The 16,191-nt window shown below is 38.7% G+C and overlaps 1 protein-coding gene across 9 annotated transcripts in view; it reads left to right on the forward strand.

Annotated features, from left to right (window-relative positions):
• The window catches only part of LOC129742369 (aquaporin AQPAe.a), a 219,525-nt gene that overhangs the window by 192,896 nt on the left and 10,438 nt on the right, over positions 1 to 16,191 (forward strand). The gene's annotated exons all lie outside the window — the stretch shown is intronic.

Genomic DNA, 16,191 nt, shown 5'->3' on the forward strand with positions numbered 1-16,191 from the left:
TCGGTGCAATCGGTGTGGAGATTGGTATCATTTTTCCTGCGTTAATGTTCAAGACAGCGTATCAGAAAGTGTTTGGTTCTGCGTAAAATGTATAACGGACGAGCCATCGCTTTTGGAATCGTTCGCTTCGGCAGGGAATACAAAAACTCGTCGTGGTCCCCCGCGTGCATGCAAAGAAAAACATAAAAAAAACCCTAAATCGAAATTACCCTCAAAGAATATCGTTAAAACAGCTAAGAAAGGTCAGGTCGAGCAACAGGATGATAGGCAGGCAGTTATATCGGATGCTAGAACAGAAAGCACGTATACCGGCGCCATTAGAAAGTCTCTTTTACGTTTCCCAGATACCAATGCTTCTGTTATTGGAACGCGGAGTGAAGATAAAAAAAGTGAGTGCAGTGCAAGTAGTGCTGGTAGCAGGTCGTCAAAGGCTTCAACGCGTGAGAAGGCAAAGCGTGAGCTACAACGGTTGCAAGAAGAGAGCACGCAAAGGCGCCAAGAAGAAGAAATTGAGCGAAAATTATTGGAGATGGAGCTGAAAGGAATCAGGCGTGAGAAGGAGCTCATGGAACGCAGACATGTTTTAGAAAGGCTTGCGGAAGAAGAAACTGAACCCGAAGGCGATTCCAGCGAGGATGAAGAGTATAATCTCCGGAAAAGAGTTGAAGATTGGCAAAAGGATTCCGAGGTGGATCGAAGCGAAACGACGTACGAACAGCGAAAACAATCGACACCTAAGGAAGAGGACCGTCAAGAAAAGGAAATTTCTGGATGTGAAATAGCTTGTGGTGGAATTGGTTTGCCAGATATAAGTAGCGTCGCATCGAAGTCTTTTAAAGGTACGGCTTTAAGCACTACAAAACTCTCCGATGGCGCAACTCAGCTGCAGATAATCGCGTCTAGGCAAGTTTACCCAAAGAGCTTGCCGAAATTCTCAGGTCGACCCGAAGAATGGCCAATATTCATAAGCTCATATGAACAATCGAATACAGCCTGCGGATTTAGTGATTCAGAGAATCTGGTTCGTCTACGCGAGGCTTTGACTGGAAAGGCATTGGACGTGGTGCGGAATCGTTTACTTCTTCCAGAAAACGTTCCTTTCATAATTGAAAAGTTACGCAGACGTTTTGGAAACCCCGAAGTTCTTTCAACGATATTGGCCGATCGTATACAGACCCTTCCGGGCCCCAACTCAGAAGATCTGGAGTCTGTTATTGAGTTTGGGAGTGCCGTTGAGGAGGTTACTCAGCACATGAAAGCAGCGAAATTGACAGATCATCTTCGAAATCCTATCTTGATGCAGCGGTTGGTTCAGAAGCTACCCTCGGTCTACGCAATGGAATGGGTGGAGTTCAAGCGAAAACGGATAGCGGTGGATCTGGAGGTGTTCGGAGAATTTATGGAAGAGTTGGTGGACAAAGCGCTGGAGGTAACATATGCGCCGTGCAACATTGAAGACCCGGTGAGAGGGAGACGGCGTGAAAAACCGGTGGTTAAAGGATTTGTCAACATTACGGATACTGATGGTCACAAGTGCTGTACATGCAGTCAACAGGAGTTTGAAAATGTTCCTCCGTCTAGAACAGCTGTCTCTTCCGAAAACTATCACTCTAAGGGCTGCTCGATTTGCGGGTTGGCAGGACATTTTGGACGCAATTGCAATGAATTCAGAGCATCGAATTTGCAGGAACGTTGGAACATGGTACAGCGGTTAGAGTTGTGCCCATTGTGCCTGTACAACCATAACGGGAAACATTGCATGTCAAAACGCCGATGTGGTACGAATCGTTGTGATCAGAGACATCATCCACTCTTACACTGGGAGTCAAATTCAAACGCACCGCATTTGATTGCGAGCTGCAACAGTCATCGACAGTCAGTCATATTTCGAATGATTCCTGTAGTGGTTTACAGCGACCTAAAAAAACTGAAGGCGTTAGCGCTGATAGACGAAGGATCATCAGTGACACTGATTGAGGACGAACTAGCTAAGGAGTTGGGATCAAAAGGAAACATAGAACCTCTGGAAATGAGTTGGACCAACGGAATGAGTACGGTGGAGAATCGATCAGCTAAAATACACCTTCAAATATCGGCTGTAGATGACATGAACCGCTTCGATCTGATTGATGCTAGAACCGTCCGTAAACTGGACTTACCCATGCAATGTTTGGACAGCGGTGAGCTGCGTGAGAAATTCTTACACCTGCGGGACATTGAAATCCCAAGCTACGGGTCAACAAAGCCGAAGTTGTTGATTGGAATCAACAATGCTCATCTTATCGCCCCGCTTCAATCCCGAATAGGAGAGTTAGGAGAACCCGTCGCTATACAATGTCGGCTAGGATGGAGTTTGTACGGACCACGAACAGGTGTAGTAGCCAATGTACATTTCTTGGGACATCACCGCTCCTGCGACGAGTGCGATAGAAACGACCGAGAAATGAATGAGACCTTGAAAGAATATTTTAGCATCGAAGCAGTTGGGATATCTCCAGTTCTGCTGGAATCGAACGTAGACCGGCGAGCACGCGAAATATTGGAGCGAACGACAAGACGTACAGGAGATCGTTTCGAATCTGGGTTGCTGTGGAAAACAGACAACGTGAGGTTCCCGGAGAGTTATCAAATGGCTTTGAAACGAACAAATAGCTTGGATCGTAGAATGGATAAGCAGCCGGGCGTTCGTGAGGCCATTTTAAAACAGTTGCACGAGTACATCGAGAAGGGTTACGCTCATTTGATTACAGAGCTAGAATTACAAAACACTCCGCCGGAGAGGACGTGGTACCTGCCCCTAAACTTTGTAATTAATCCGAAGAAGCAAGGAAAGATGCGTCTAGTATGGGACGCCGCTGCTAAGAACAAAGGAGTTTCGCTCAACGATTTTCTTCTGAAAGGGCCGGATATGGTTTCGTGTTTATCAACAGTTATCAACGGTTTTCGGGAGAGACGGATTGCTTTTGGAGCGGACATTCGAGAAATGTTCCACCAGATACGTGTGAGATCGGAGGACCGCCAGGCTCAACGCTTCTTGTTTCGTACAGATGTCGAACGAGAGCCGCAGATATTTGTAATGGACGTGGTGGTGTTCGGAGCTAGCTGTTCTCCTTGTACATCGCAGTACGTCAAAAACTTAAATGCTCGAGAGCATGCAGTGCAGTACCCTGAGGCGGCAAAGGCTATCATCGAGAAGCATTTCGTCGACGATTATTTTGATAGTGTTGACACGGAATGTGAAGCTGTTCAGAGGGCTAAGGATGTGAAAGCGGTACATGCAGCTGGCGGCTTTGAATTGCGGAACTGGATGAGTAATTCTCCTGAAGTGCTCAAAGAACTTGGCTCTACTTCCACGGAATCTTCTAGGTTTGTTGAAGTTAACAAAACTGATAATGTTGAACGTGTTCTGGGTATCAGCTGGAATGCCGTCGAGGATAAATTTGTTTTTTCGACAGACATGCGCGCGGACCTGCACCCCTTTATTAAGGAAGGTGCATGGCCCACTAAACGAATTGCGTTGAGGTGCATCATGAGCATGTTTGACCCGAAACAATTTTTGGCGCCAATCCTGATCCACGGACGGATAATTATGCAGGATGTATGGCGAAGTGGAATCGAATGGGACGATAAATTGAGAGAGGAGCAGTATCACCAATGGTTACGTTGGACAAATCTATTTCCGTTGATCGACACCGTTGAAATTCCTCGTTGTTACCTTGGCAGATTGGACTCAACATCGTACGAGAGTGTACAGTTGCACGTTTTCTCCGATGCCGGTGAAGACGCGTATGGCACTGTGGCATACTTCCGGTTTGTGACAGATGAACTGATTCATTGTGCCTTTATCGAAGCCAAAGCCAAAGTTGCTCCATTACAGCACATGTCGATACCCAGGAAAGAATTGCAAGCCGCGACATTGGGGGCCCGCCTTGCAAAAGGCATACGAGAGAGTCATTCCTTTCCAATTACCAAAACGGTTATGTGGACAGATTCGAAGGCGGTTTATTCGTGGATTAGATCAGAACGGAAGAAATTTAAAGAATTCGTAGCTCATCGTGTTGGTCAGATCTTAAGCTTAACGAATCCTGAAGACTGGCGATGGGTACCATCAAAAGAAAATGCAGCAGATGATTTAACTAAATGGGGGAAAGGAACGGAAATCAATTCAGATAGTCGGTGGTTCAAGGGTCCTGAATTTTTGCACCAGTCGGAAGAAAATTGGCCAGAACAAAACCAGAATATTATAGTCATCGAGGATGAAGTTCGAGCCCATGTTCTGTTCAGCGCTACAACTTGTACGAATGTTTTTGGAAGCCGGATTGAGCATATATCGAGGTGGACTATTTTAGTGCGCATGGTGGCAACAGTGTACCGTTACGTCGAAAATTGCAAGCTTCGAGTGGCAAATAAACCGATAGACGCCCTTCCTACAAATGCGGCCGGCAGAAAATCGCAGATTCCAGGAGTGGTTGTACCCCTTCGACAAGAAGAATATTTCATGGCGGAAAATTGTTTGTGGCGGCTAGCGCAGCAGGAGGAATACGCGGATGAAATAGCTCTACTGTCACGAAACCGAAAAGTACCGAAGGATCAGCAGAGACAACTGGAACGTTCTAGCAATCTGTATGACAAATCGCCCTTTCTTGATGAGTTCGGAGTTCTACGGGTAGAAGGAAGAACAGTATTCGCAGATTTCGCTAGCTATGATGCAAGATTCCCAATAATTCTTCCCAAAAAGCACCCGATAACTAGGAAATTGGTCGAAAATTGTCATCAAAGAACGAATCACAGCAGCAGAGAAACAGTTGTTAATGAACTAAGGCAGCGTTTTTGTATTGGGTCCCTGAGAGCAATTGTAGAGTCGGTTATAAAGGAATGTCAATGGTGCAAAGTGCACAAAGCGCGACCGTTCATTCCCAAAATGGCACCTTTGCCGAGACAACGAATGGCCCTGGGAGTAGAGCCATGGCCCCACGTTGGGCGCCATTGACCCGAAACAATTTTTGGCGCCAATCCTGATCCACGGACGGATAATTATGCAGGATGTATGGCGAAGTGGAATCGAATGGGACGATAAATTGAGAGAGGAGCAGTATCACCAATGGTTACGTTGGACAAATCTATTTCCGTTGATCGACACCGTTGAAATTCCTCGTTGTTACCTTGGCAGATTGGACTCAACATCGTACGAGAGTGTACAGTTGCACGTTTTCTCCGATGCCGGTGAAGACGCGTATGGCACTGTGGCATACTTCCGGTTTGTGACAGATGAACTGATTCATTGTGCCTTTATCGAAGCCAAAGCCAAAGTTGCTCCATTACAGCACATGTCGATACCCAGGAAAGAATTGCAAGCCGCGACATTGGGGGCCCGCCTTGCAAAAGGCATACGAGAGAGTCATTCCTTTCCAATTACCAAAACGGTTATGTGGACAGATTCGAAGGCGGTTTATTCGTGGATTAGATCAGAACGGAAGAAATTTAAAGAATTCGTAGCTCATCGTGTTGGTCAGATCTTAAGCTTAACGAATCCTGAAGACTGGCGATGGGTACCATCAAAAGAAAATGCAGCAGATGATTTAACTAAATGGGGGAAAGGAACGGAAATCAATTCAGATAGTCGGTGGTTCAAGGGTCCTGAATTTTTGCACCAGTCGGAAGAAAATTGGCCAGAACAAAACCAGAATATTATAGTCATCGAGGATGAAGTTCGAGCCCATGTTCTGTTCAGCGCTACAACTTGTACGAATGTTTTTGGAAGCCGGATTGAGCATATATCGAGGTGGACTATTTTAGTGCGCATGGTGGCAACAGTGTACCGTTACGTCGAAAATTGCAAGCTTCGAGTGGCAAATAAACCGATAGACGCCCTTCCTACAAATGCGGCCGGCAGAAAATCGCAGATTCCAGGAGTGGTTGTACCCCTTCGACAAGAAGAATATTTCATGGCGGAAAATTGTTTGTGGCGGCTAGCGCAGCAGGAGGAATACGCGGATGAAATAGCTCTACTGTCACGAAACCGAAAAGTACCGAAGGATCAGCAGAGACAACTGGAACGTTCTAGCAATCTGTATGACAAATCGCCCTTTCTTGATGAGTTCGGAGTTCTACGGGTAGAAGGAAGAACAGTATTCGCAGATTTCGCTAGCTATGATGCAAGATTCCCAATAATTCTTCCCAAAAAGCACCCGATAACTAGGAAATTGGTCGAAAATTGTCATCAAAGAACGAATCACAGCAGCAGAGAAACAGTTGTTAATGAACTAAGGCAGCGTTTTTGTATTGGGTCCCTGAGAGCAATTGTAGAGTCGGTTATAAAGGAATGTCAATGGTGCAAAGTGCACAAAGCGCGACCGTTCATTCCCAAAATGGCACCTTTGCCGAGACAACGAATGGCCCTGGGAGTAGAGCCATTTTCATACGTTGGATTAGACTATTTTGGTCCACTAGAAGTTTCTGTTGGAAGACGACGAGAAAAGCGTTGGGTGGCCTTGTTTACATGCATGACAACTCGTGCCGTGCATCTGGAGGTGGCTCATACTTTGAATACGGAATCGTGTAAAATGGCTATCCGAAGGTTTGTGAAGAGGAGGAGAAGTCCGCTTGAAATATTTTCCGATAACGGAACGAATTTCGTTGGAGCCAGTAGAGAACTAGCCGCTGCGATCCGAAAGATCAATGGAGACTGTGCCGACACTTTCACATGCTCAAAAACTAAGTGGACCTTCAATCCACCAGCAGCACCACATATGGGTGGAGTATGGGAGCGGATGGTTCGATCGGTAAAGGTAGCCTTGAACACAATCGTAGACGGAGGAAAACTCACGGATGAGATTCTATCTACTGCTTTAGTGGAAGCAGAGGATTTGATCAACTCCAGACCACTGACATATGTTTCGACAAATGTCAAGGATGACCTGGAAGCTCTTACGCCGAACCATTTTTTGAAAGGTTGTGCCGCCGAATGTCTTCCACCTCGGAGTCAAACAGAACAAGTGGACGCTTTACGAAGCAGATACCATCGCGCACAGCAACTGGCTGACAAGTTATGGCAAAGGTGGCAGCATGAATATTTTCCCAGTTTAAATAAACGCACGAAATGGTTTGAAGACGTCAGAGAAATAGCTGTAGGAGATCTAGTGTTCGTACAGGAAGAAAATAAACACGAAAGAGGAATCGTCACAGAGGTCAAAGTCGGTATGGATGGAAGAGTTCGCTCAGCAGTTGTGCAGGTGAACAATAAAAAGAAGCTGCGACCAGTGTCAAAATTGGCTGTACTCGAAGTTGAAAGTGGTAAACCCAGCAGAAATTAACCGATGGAATAACTACTGGGCTTACGGGTGGGGGTATGTTGTACGCAAATTCGACCACTGTGCGTCAGAAAAACATTGATGACGGATCGATGATGATTGATAAGATAGGTGTAGAATTGTGTACGGAATAGGTATAGAATTGTGTACAGAAATTTGTGTTAGTAAAAGTATGATGAATGTTTACACCATTTTGTTCTGTTATGAATTCGGTTTAGCTAGAAAGAGTTTGTGATCAAATTGATTTGGAGTAATTTGAGTGATTACGGGCACTGCCGCTTATCGGAAAGTTTTAGCGAAACTCTAGACTGGATCTGTAAGTAAAAAAAGTAGAGAAAAGGATCAAGTGCTAATAGGAAGCTTTTATTTAGATCGAGTGCGAGTGCCGTTGAATCGACAGGAATTACTGAGCAAATTGATTGAGTCCATGCGTACCGTAAGTAACCGAATTTCGGAAGGAGAGCAAAATTTAAATGTTTATATGTTTAGGTTTAATGTGCTGAAAGCCGTGTATTGTGGAAAGAAGTTGGCCAGTCTGATCTCACGTGACGTAAGTTTTTAGATTTAGTTTAAAGCATAGCCTAATAAGAAAATTATTTAATAGGACCTGATAAAAAGCAGTCGTAGTAGCCATCGAGGAAGTAATCTTGTGTGAAGTAGGAAACTTTGAATGTAAGCGACCATGTGATATGTTTTTTTTTGTATCTAATTGTAATTCAATTATAGCTTTGAGTCCTTTTGAATCCATCACTACAAAGACTTGTTTCCCTACCCTTGAGAAGTCCAAATAACACTGGTTCAAAAATTAAATAACTTGGAAATTTTCAAAAAATTGTAAGACAAAATTAAATAAGATTAAACTAGAAAAGAAAACAAAAATACGGAAAAAATAGGTTTTGTGGCATTCTAGAAAATGTGCCATTCTGGGGGAAAAAATCTGGGATATGGTCTATCCTGGGGAAAAATTTCTGGTAAATGGTGCATTCTGGTAAAACAAAATCTGGGAAATGGTTCTTTCTGGATAAATATTGTCGGGGTTTTGCCATACAATCATGCTGAGCGAATCTTTTATCATACAACTTTATTTTTGCTTGAAACGAAAATAATGACTTCGCTAACGGACTCGAAATTCCTTTGATCATGAGTAGCATCCGATTTTTGGCTGCTCTTCCGACTCACTTTAATCGATTTGGCTTTTCAAAGTTGTAGGAGTCATTTGGATAAATGTATCCTGAATAAAAAGAAAACCAATAATGCATTTATGCCTTTAACGGAACATAATAAATGCTTAAATTGCCAGAAAAATATTATCAATTTGAATGTTGTGAGGCAAATGCAGAAAAGTGCATATTTGATCAAGTCAAAAATTTTTTTTAATGAATTCATTGTAGAAAAAAGTTAAATTAAATTTGAAAAAAGCTTCGCGGGCCGCACAAATGGGTCTTGCGGGCCACAAGCGGCCCGCGGGCCGCGGGTTGCTCATCCCTGCTTTAGTTGGATTATGTTAGAAAATGATGTTTTGTCGCTACAAGTAACCGGTTACTTGAGGCTGTTGGCCGGGAATCATCATTTTGTCAGTCAACGCACTTTGTTAAAATTTGTACAAACTTTTGCAGGAAAAATTTCACAAAATGTATTCTTCCAAGACCCAAAATATGGTTTTGATACCTCGTTACATGAAAAATACTAATAAGAACAGTTTCCGTGTTGTTAGATAGTTTTTCCTTAAGAAAACATTATCGATACCCGAAAAAGTCGAGTGGGCGGTAATAGGGCCAGTTGAATACCCCAAAGTTTAGTTAATTATTTTGAAAAGCGTAAATTTTTTGCATTCCACTAATTTTTTTTATTCAAAGTAGAGCAGTTTTGAGATGTATTGGAAAAGAAAGCAAATAAAAATCTGCCGTCGTTTTTTTTATTACACATATTTGAAGTTGAAAAACCACTTAACTGGGCGGTAGATGGTGACATGATGGTAATTGATATCTCCACTGCTTATCCACTACACTAGTTTACACAATTCTGTGGACCTTAAATTTCAGTTCAAAATAAAAAACTTTAGAAGTTGTGTTTACTAGGTATAACAATTTTTTACTAATCACTTTTTTCTTTAAAGGCCGACTGTTTTTTTGATTGATTTTCTTAAAGCCCGCATCACGATTGGAGTTATAACAAAAAAAATTATTACAGTTCAAAGATTTTTTTCAGTCTCACAATGTAATCTATCACAAATTTCATGCAAAAAAAATCAATCTTATGTATAAAGGAATCGGCCAATTTCAAGTTGATGTCATGTAGATATTCTCAGGTATATTCGATTTATGTACAAGCACTTTTTTTCACTTGGAAAAATTTCACAATTGGAACATAACTCAAAAACTGTTCTGCTGAGATTTTTAAGAATTTCAGTTTCGGTTTCAGCAGCCGATTTTACATTTATAAAATCTTCGGTTTACATGGTTCGAAAATTATGTAAACTAGACTAACACTAAGTGTTATAAGTCTTATCATATTTTTTTTTCTGTATAAACAGTCTTCTTGAGTAGGGGAGAGTGGGGATACTTGATCCCCTTTTTTTGTTTTCACCATATCTTTTTGGAAAATTTTAGCAACTCGCCGTCTTTGACATTTTCTGACAGCTTGTAACTTCAAGTTTCTATGTTCCAAAAATTAGAACAATAATTGAACCCGTTGATGAACTAGAAGCATTTTCGTAGGAGTAAAAAAATTGCGATTTTTCTGAAGTTAGGGGAGACTTGATCCCCTATTGAAGGAGACTTGATCTTTTATTCAGGAAGCCCTAATCCTTGTATAAAAATCTAACAAAACCCCAAGATAGAATGTTAATTGACTATTTTGGTCATGTTTGTTCTCATTTCACAATTTATAGCAGACATAAGAAGAAAATTCTATTACTTTGTCTCAACGCTTATAACATTGCATACTTAAAGGCGCTATTTTTTATAATTAAGAGAAAATTAATTATTTTTGCTCTTTACTTCGGACAATTGTTTGATAAATATTAGCTTTTGGATAATTATTAGTAATTTCGTAATTAGCAATCATAACGATCAATTCAGAAGAAGAATATGCCGTTTGGAAGAGGGATCAATTGTACCCAACTCTAGGGGATCAATTGTACCCATTATCAACATTTTAGAAAACTTTTTCTGAAAAAAGTTGAGAGTTTTTCATTGCTTTGAAAATATGGCATTATGAAGTTCATTTTACGCTCGAACGATTGATACATTGGAACAAATATTTTTTTCATAATTTTACCATGTAAGGAACATTTTAAAGTGATGAAAAAAGATCTTCAAGTTACATTTTGTGAAATTTTTCAAACAAAGTTCAATTACTCAAACAATTATTTTGTTAAAAATTTTTAAACTACAATCATTGTTATTTTGCTCATTTTGGCACATTTTTTTAGAACATTTGATCTTTGCAAGACATTCCAGTTTCGAGATATAGCGAAGGAATCAAGTATCCCCAGGGATCAAGTATCCTCATTCTCCCCTACTTATTGACATTTGATAGTATTTAACGTGCAAATGCGCCTTAATGTAGACCATCAAAGGGCACAAGATTAAATTGGATTTTAACGCCTTTTTATGAAAGAACTTTTCATTTAAGTTTTCTAAAACTTGATCTGTTTTTCATAACTTTAAAGCATTAAAGTAACCACCTCAGATCGGAAGGTTTTGGTTTTAGTCGCTGAAGGTTCAATAAATATTCACATAACACTAAACATAGGAGAAAGTGTTCCTAAATACGCCTAGGGCCGTTTGACGAAATGGCTGACAAGACAACATTTCTAATCAATGCATTTTGGGGGTGATACACTTTGAACATAAGGCATGAAAGAATTTTAGAAAGTTATTCAAATAACAAATAAACAAATTTAAGCTTTCATGAAGGTTTCATAATGATTGAAAAATGAAATAAGAGAGTGTTTTTGTAAGGACCGTATCGTAAATAATGAATGCACGTTATAAGTCTTCTATTTATTTATTGCTCTTTTATTTTTCAATTATGATTATGATTAGACTTCAAAGAATGGGATAACAGCAAGGATCATCTAATTATCCTTGGATCTGCTCAGTTCACGTACTTTTCCGTTAATTCCTCGCATTAAGTTTTGCACAACGGTTACATCGATGGTTTTCCATACATTTATCCTGTCCTTCTTGAACTGATTGATGTCAACAGCTCCATGGTCCTTCTTCCGCAGTTTCCCTTTCATCAGGGCCCAATACCTTTCGATAGGCCGGATCTCTGGGCAATTTGGAGGATTCAACGCTTTTGCCACGAAATTGACTTCCATCTCTCGATACCACTCCAAGACTGAACGCGCGTAGTGAAATGAGGCAAGATCTGGCCAAAAAAGTGTCTGACCTTTATGCTTCTGAATGAGTAGCAAAATAAAAAGGTGATGACTTCATACCACATTGACAAATTCCTTGCCAAACAAGCACCTTCTTGCCAAATTTTTCACAAAAAAAGAATTCTCTGGGTTTGGGACATCCGTTCCTTGAGGCACAGTGTAGAATTGTGCACCTAGAAGAGTTTTGTAGTCCATTTTCACATATGTTTCATCACCCATCTACGGGCTTGTGATATAGCTCAGTTGGCAAGTCTGTTGTCTCCTGAGCCGATGTTCACGCGTTCGAGCCTAAGAGCAAACATCGAACGCAGTTGTACCGGATAACTTTTTCAATAACGATCCACCAACTGCAACGTTTATAAAGTCGCGAATGCCATAAAGATGGTAAAACGACTATAATCAAAAAAAAAATCATCACCCATAATAATGCACAAATTTTTCTTGCTCAAAACGCTTTCCTGTTTCGCCAATTTTCTTATCGTCAAACTGGGCTCCGAACAGTATTTGGTCACAATCGTTTTCCGTTTTTCTTCCGAAAGTCCCTTCACTGCTGCGCCGATATTTAAAACTCAACATTTTTCGAGATATTCTGTTTGTTTACTATGTTTAAAACACGCGATCACTGAACAGCTGTCAAAACAATTCATAGTGTTTTTCACAGAGAGGCTTAAAGTTGTATTCATAAATTACGATACCATATTTAAAAAGAATTGAAGATCTCAAAACAGATTTGATGATGTTTTCCTTATGCATGAACTGCCTCCATAATATGGCAACCCTAACTTTTGTTTTATTCCATAAAATATAAAAGACATAGATTTTTATAAAACTTCAGCTTTATCGTATGAAAGTTATCAGATTCTAGCATTTTCCAAGGAATTGTACGAAAATATTGCCAGAAAAGCAGAAATTTCGTCTAAAACATAAATAGCCGCATTTTGCTCGCACGGTTTGAGGTTCGGCATTTTAGAAAACAGTTAGGTTATGAAATCATTTTCTCGAAAATTGAAGGAGATTTCAACATCAAAATTACTCCAATGTCTAGTAAACAGATGCTTGCTCATGTGTATATAGTTTTTGTACACATATTCGATGTAATATTTGATTATATCAGGCGCATATAGCCTGCAACAGCTGGGTTCGATGCAACTTTTAGATACTACAACACTTATTCAATTTTGATTTTAATATAATGTACTAAAATGATCGAATAATGATAACAAAATGAAGATGACATAAATTCATAAATCGTGCGATACTTTGTTGAAGATTTTTATTCTCATAGAAAGTTTAACAAAAACGAGCAATAGATATAAAAAAAATAAATTTTTCGATGCCTTAAAAACTTTACCCAGTATGACGGATTGGCTTAATGATATCAAATTTCAACTTTATATTGCTTTATTTATCTCATACCAATACTATAAGTGTAAAAATATTTTTCGGACAGTCATTCTTTTGAATAAATATTTTTATAGTTCAATTACCAGCCTGGGCTAATAAAATGCATCAAAATGCAAATCGAAGATTCACCTTTTAAATCTCGTTTCCGTATGCTGAAATAAGATTGTTTTTCTTCACGCGTTAGTTAATTTCAAAATTTCATCCATTCAAATATTATTTTTTTATGATTTCAACTAGAAGATCTTCTGTAGTATTTTTTTACCCCTAAATGTATGCAACACCCTTATGCTTTTTATGTAGACATTTGTAGATAAATATGTAAAGTTTAATTCGAACAAAACCAAAAATTATTGCAATTGGTGCCTTATGCGTTATGACAACACAAATATTACAAAAACTATAAATTTTCAAACGTTGTCATGTGATTTTCTATTAAAAACAAAATTTGTTGCAACTTACCCCTTTTTCTTAGCGGGGTGAAAATCGCATGTTTTTGTAAATTTAAAAATAACTGGTAAAACCAATAGAGTAAGGTGGGGTAAAAGTACGAGTCGGGTAAAAGTACGTTTTGGGATTATCACAAACCGAGAACAGTAAAATTCAAAACTCTGGCGTGGATTGATAGTGATTTGGACTGCCAACAACCAACCATAATTTTTTTTCGTAGAAATTGAAAATACTCCGAAAAATGAGGTAAAGTAACTTTTTTGCTTGAATGATGTAATATTTCAAATAACGGCAAACATGTTTGTGCAATCAAAACTCTGGCTTTCAATGAAAGTTTTAATGTGTCTTTTTAGTTGGTTTTTAACACTATCAAATGCCGAAGAAAGAGTTAAATTACTATGTCTCTGTTCTGCACAATAAACTGTGAATCATGAGGAACCATGAAGGGGCAAAAGTACGAAAAGCAAATGGGGCAAAAGTACGAAGGGTCTACTGAAGTAAATCTGAACGGAAAATTTAAACATATTTTTTAAATGCTCTGGAAACATCAGCGCATATTTTTGTTTCAACAAGACTTGCTCGCGCGAAAAATTGCCCAAATTCGATGAGTACTGGATTCTGTAAACCTGTTGAATATGGACAATTGGTTAAGAGCTGAAAATTTGCGCAGGTTATTCACCCATGTATAGAATTTGTATAAGAAGCGAACACAGAAGCTGCTTTTGTAAGCACTGATTGATATAAAATAATTTTCCTCTTGACTTAATGCAGAAATGTGGAATTTTGAATGGTCGTACTTTTACCCCACATCATTCGAACTTTTGCCCCAGAGGTGGGGTAAGAGTACGTTTCGATAGCAGTTAGGCATTTTCACTACTGCTATCAAATGTGTCGATCGATTATCTTCGTAATTTTGTAGAAGAGAGATAAAAGTCTAATAAATCAAATGCTGTTCTTGGTTTTTTGAAAAACAACCGGCAAAATTTTCTAAAAACAAGATAGCACTAAGGTCGTACTTTTACCCCACCATACTCTAATTTTTCTGACTGCGTCAATTTGATGTGACATCAACCTTCAAACTTTTGATGTTCAAGCGGTAAGATTATCTGTGGACATTAGACCGCAGCCAGCTTTGTATGGAAATTTCAAATTCTTAAATTTTTACACCTCCCAAAACTTTTTTTTGATTGTTTTTGCTGCCAGATAGCAATAAAAAATATTCATTCAAAAATCGCCAGATATGTTCTGAAAGTTTAAAAAAAAATCAACTTTGGATGAAAAATATTCTTTGATTATCCGGTACCTACAATTCATGTGGATAAAGCACTTTTTTGTATGTTTTGCTAGGATTTTAACACTCTGGTGTTATTCATCCCTTCAATGTGGATAAAGCACAAACCCAACTTGTACTCCAGAAAAGTTATTTGATGTTATACAAAAACAAATCAAAATAATTTTATTAAATTTTTTGCGTTTTTGTCTGCCAATTTGAAAGCTGAGTAACCGTAGGATGGAAATAAAAAATCTCAAAAAAACTGCTTTGCATTGCCAGAGAATTTATTGATTTGTATAACCTTTGTTAAAACATTTCATGCAATCATTAACAGCTCTAAGCCAGCAGTTTTTGAATACTTTTCAATGGAATCAAATGTTTTATTTTGAAATGGTTATATTTTTTTTCATGAAATTCTTAGCTGTTTGTCATGTTAGCAAGAAATGGAGCTTAAGAATTGTCAAAACCAAACATCAAAGACCGACTTCATTTCAAGCTAATTTGAATTTTCTGGATGATTTAATGTGCAAAAATTTCTTCTTTCATACAAATTTGTTTAGCAATTTGATTCATACAAAATTCATACAGTTCTACACTGATTTTTACAAAATTTATAGATTTCGAAAGCTTGTAAATTGATCCAATGTTTCTATTATGTCTGGAACAGCTTCGGCGGATGATTCTTCAACACTTTTTACATTTTTTGTGACCATAATCTTGAGAAATTAAAAAAAAAGTTCATAATGAAATTCGTGAGGGCTCCTAAAATAAATTTGTTGAAATTTATGATTCCATTCTGTAAGAAACGGCTTTGAGTATAGCTTCACCGTTTCATATTTAACCTCGAATAAACTGCCTGAAATTATGCAATTTTAAGCAGTAAGTTTTACTTTTTTAATTCGGATAACTTGAACTATTCCGGAATTTAATGTAATTTTTGACATGATTCTCTAAGATTATAGTTTATTGAAAATTCGAAGATACTGATGCTAAACAAATCTTATTGAAATAGTTACAAAAACAGCCATTTCAGTTTACTAGCATTGGTTGTGCTCCAAATATGCGGAAAATAATGACATTGTGAGTCAATGTGTCAAATACAATGTGGGAATATAATTAAAAAGTTAGCGATATTATCAATCGAATAACATGTTGAATAAATAATGTGCTAGTCAAATCAAAATTGCTATTTTTCACGCAATGTTTCAGAGGTTTCTATTCCATGTTATTAAATGATAAGTCATGTCATGTTTTTACTTAGTTGTAATAAAATAAATGTACACTTTTATTTGAGAATGATTTTGTTACAACTCTTTCTACTGTACACACAGTGAATGGGAAATGCCAAAATCGGTTGTTTTTACCTTATT

Source organism: Uranotaenia lowii, chromosome 2 (assembly GCF_029784155.1).
Source record: "Uranotaenia lowii strain MFRU-FL chromosome 2, ASM2978415v1, whole genome shotgun sequence".
Classification (NCBI taxonomy): Eukaryota; Metazoa; Arthropoda; class Insecta; order Diptera; family Culicidae; genus Uranotaenia; species Uranotaenia lowii.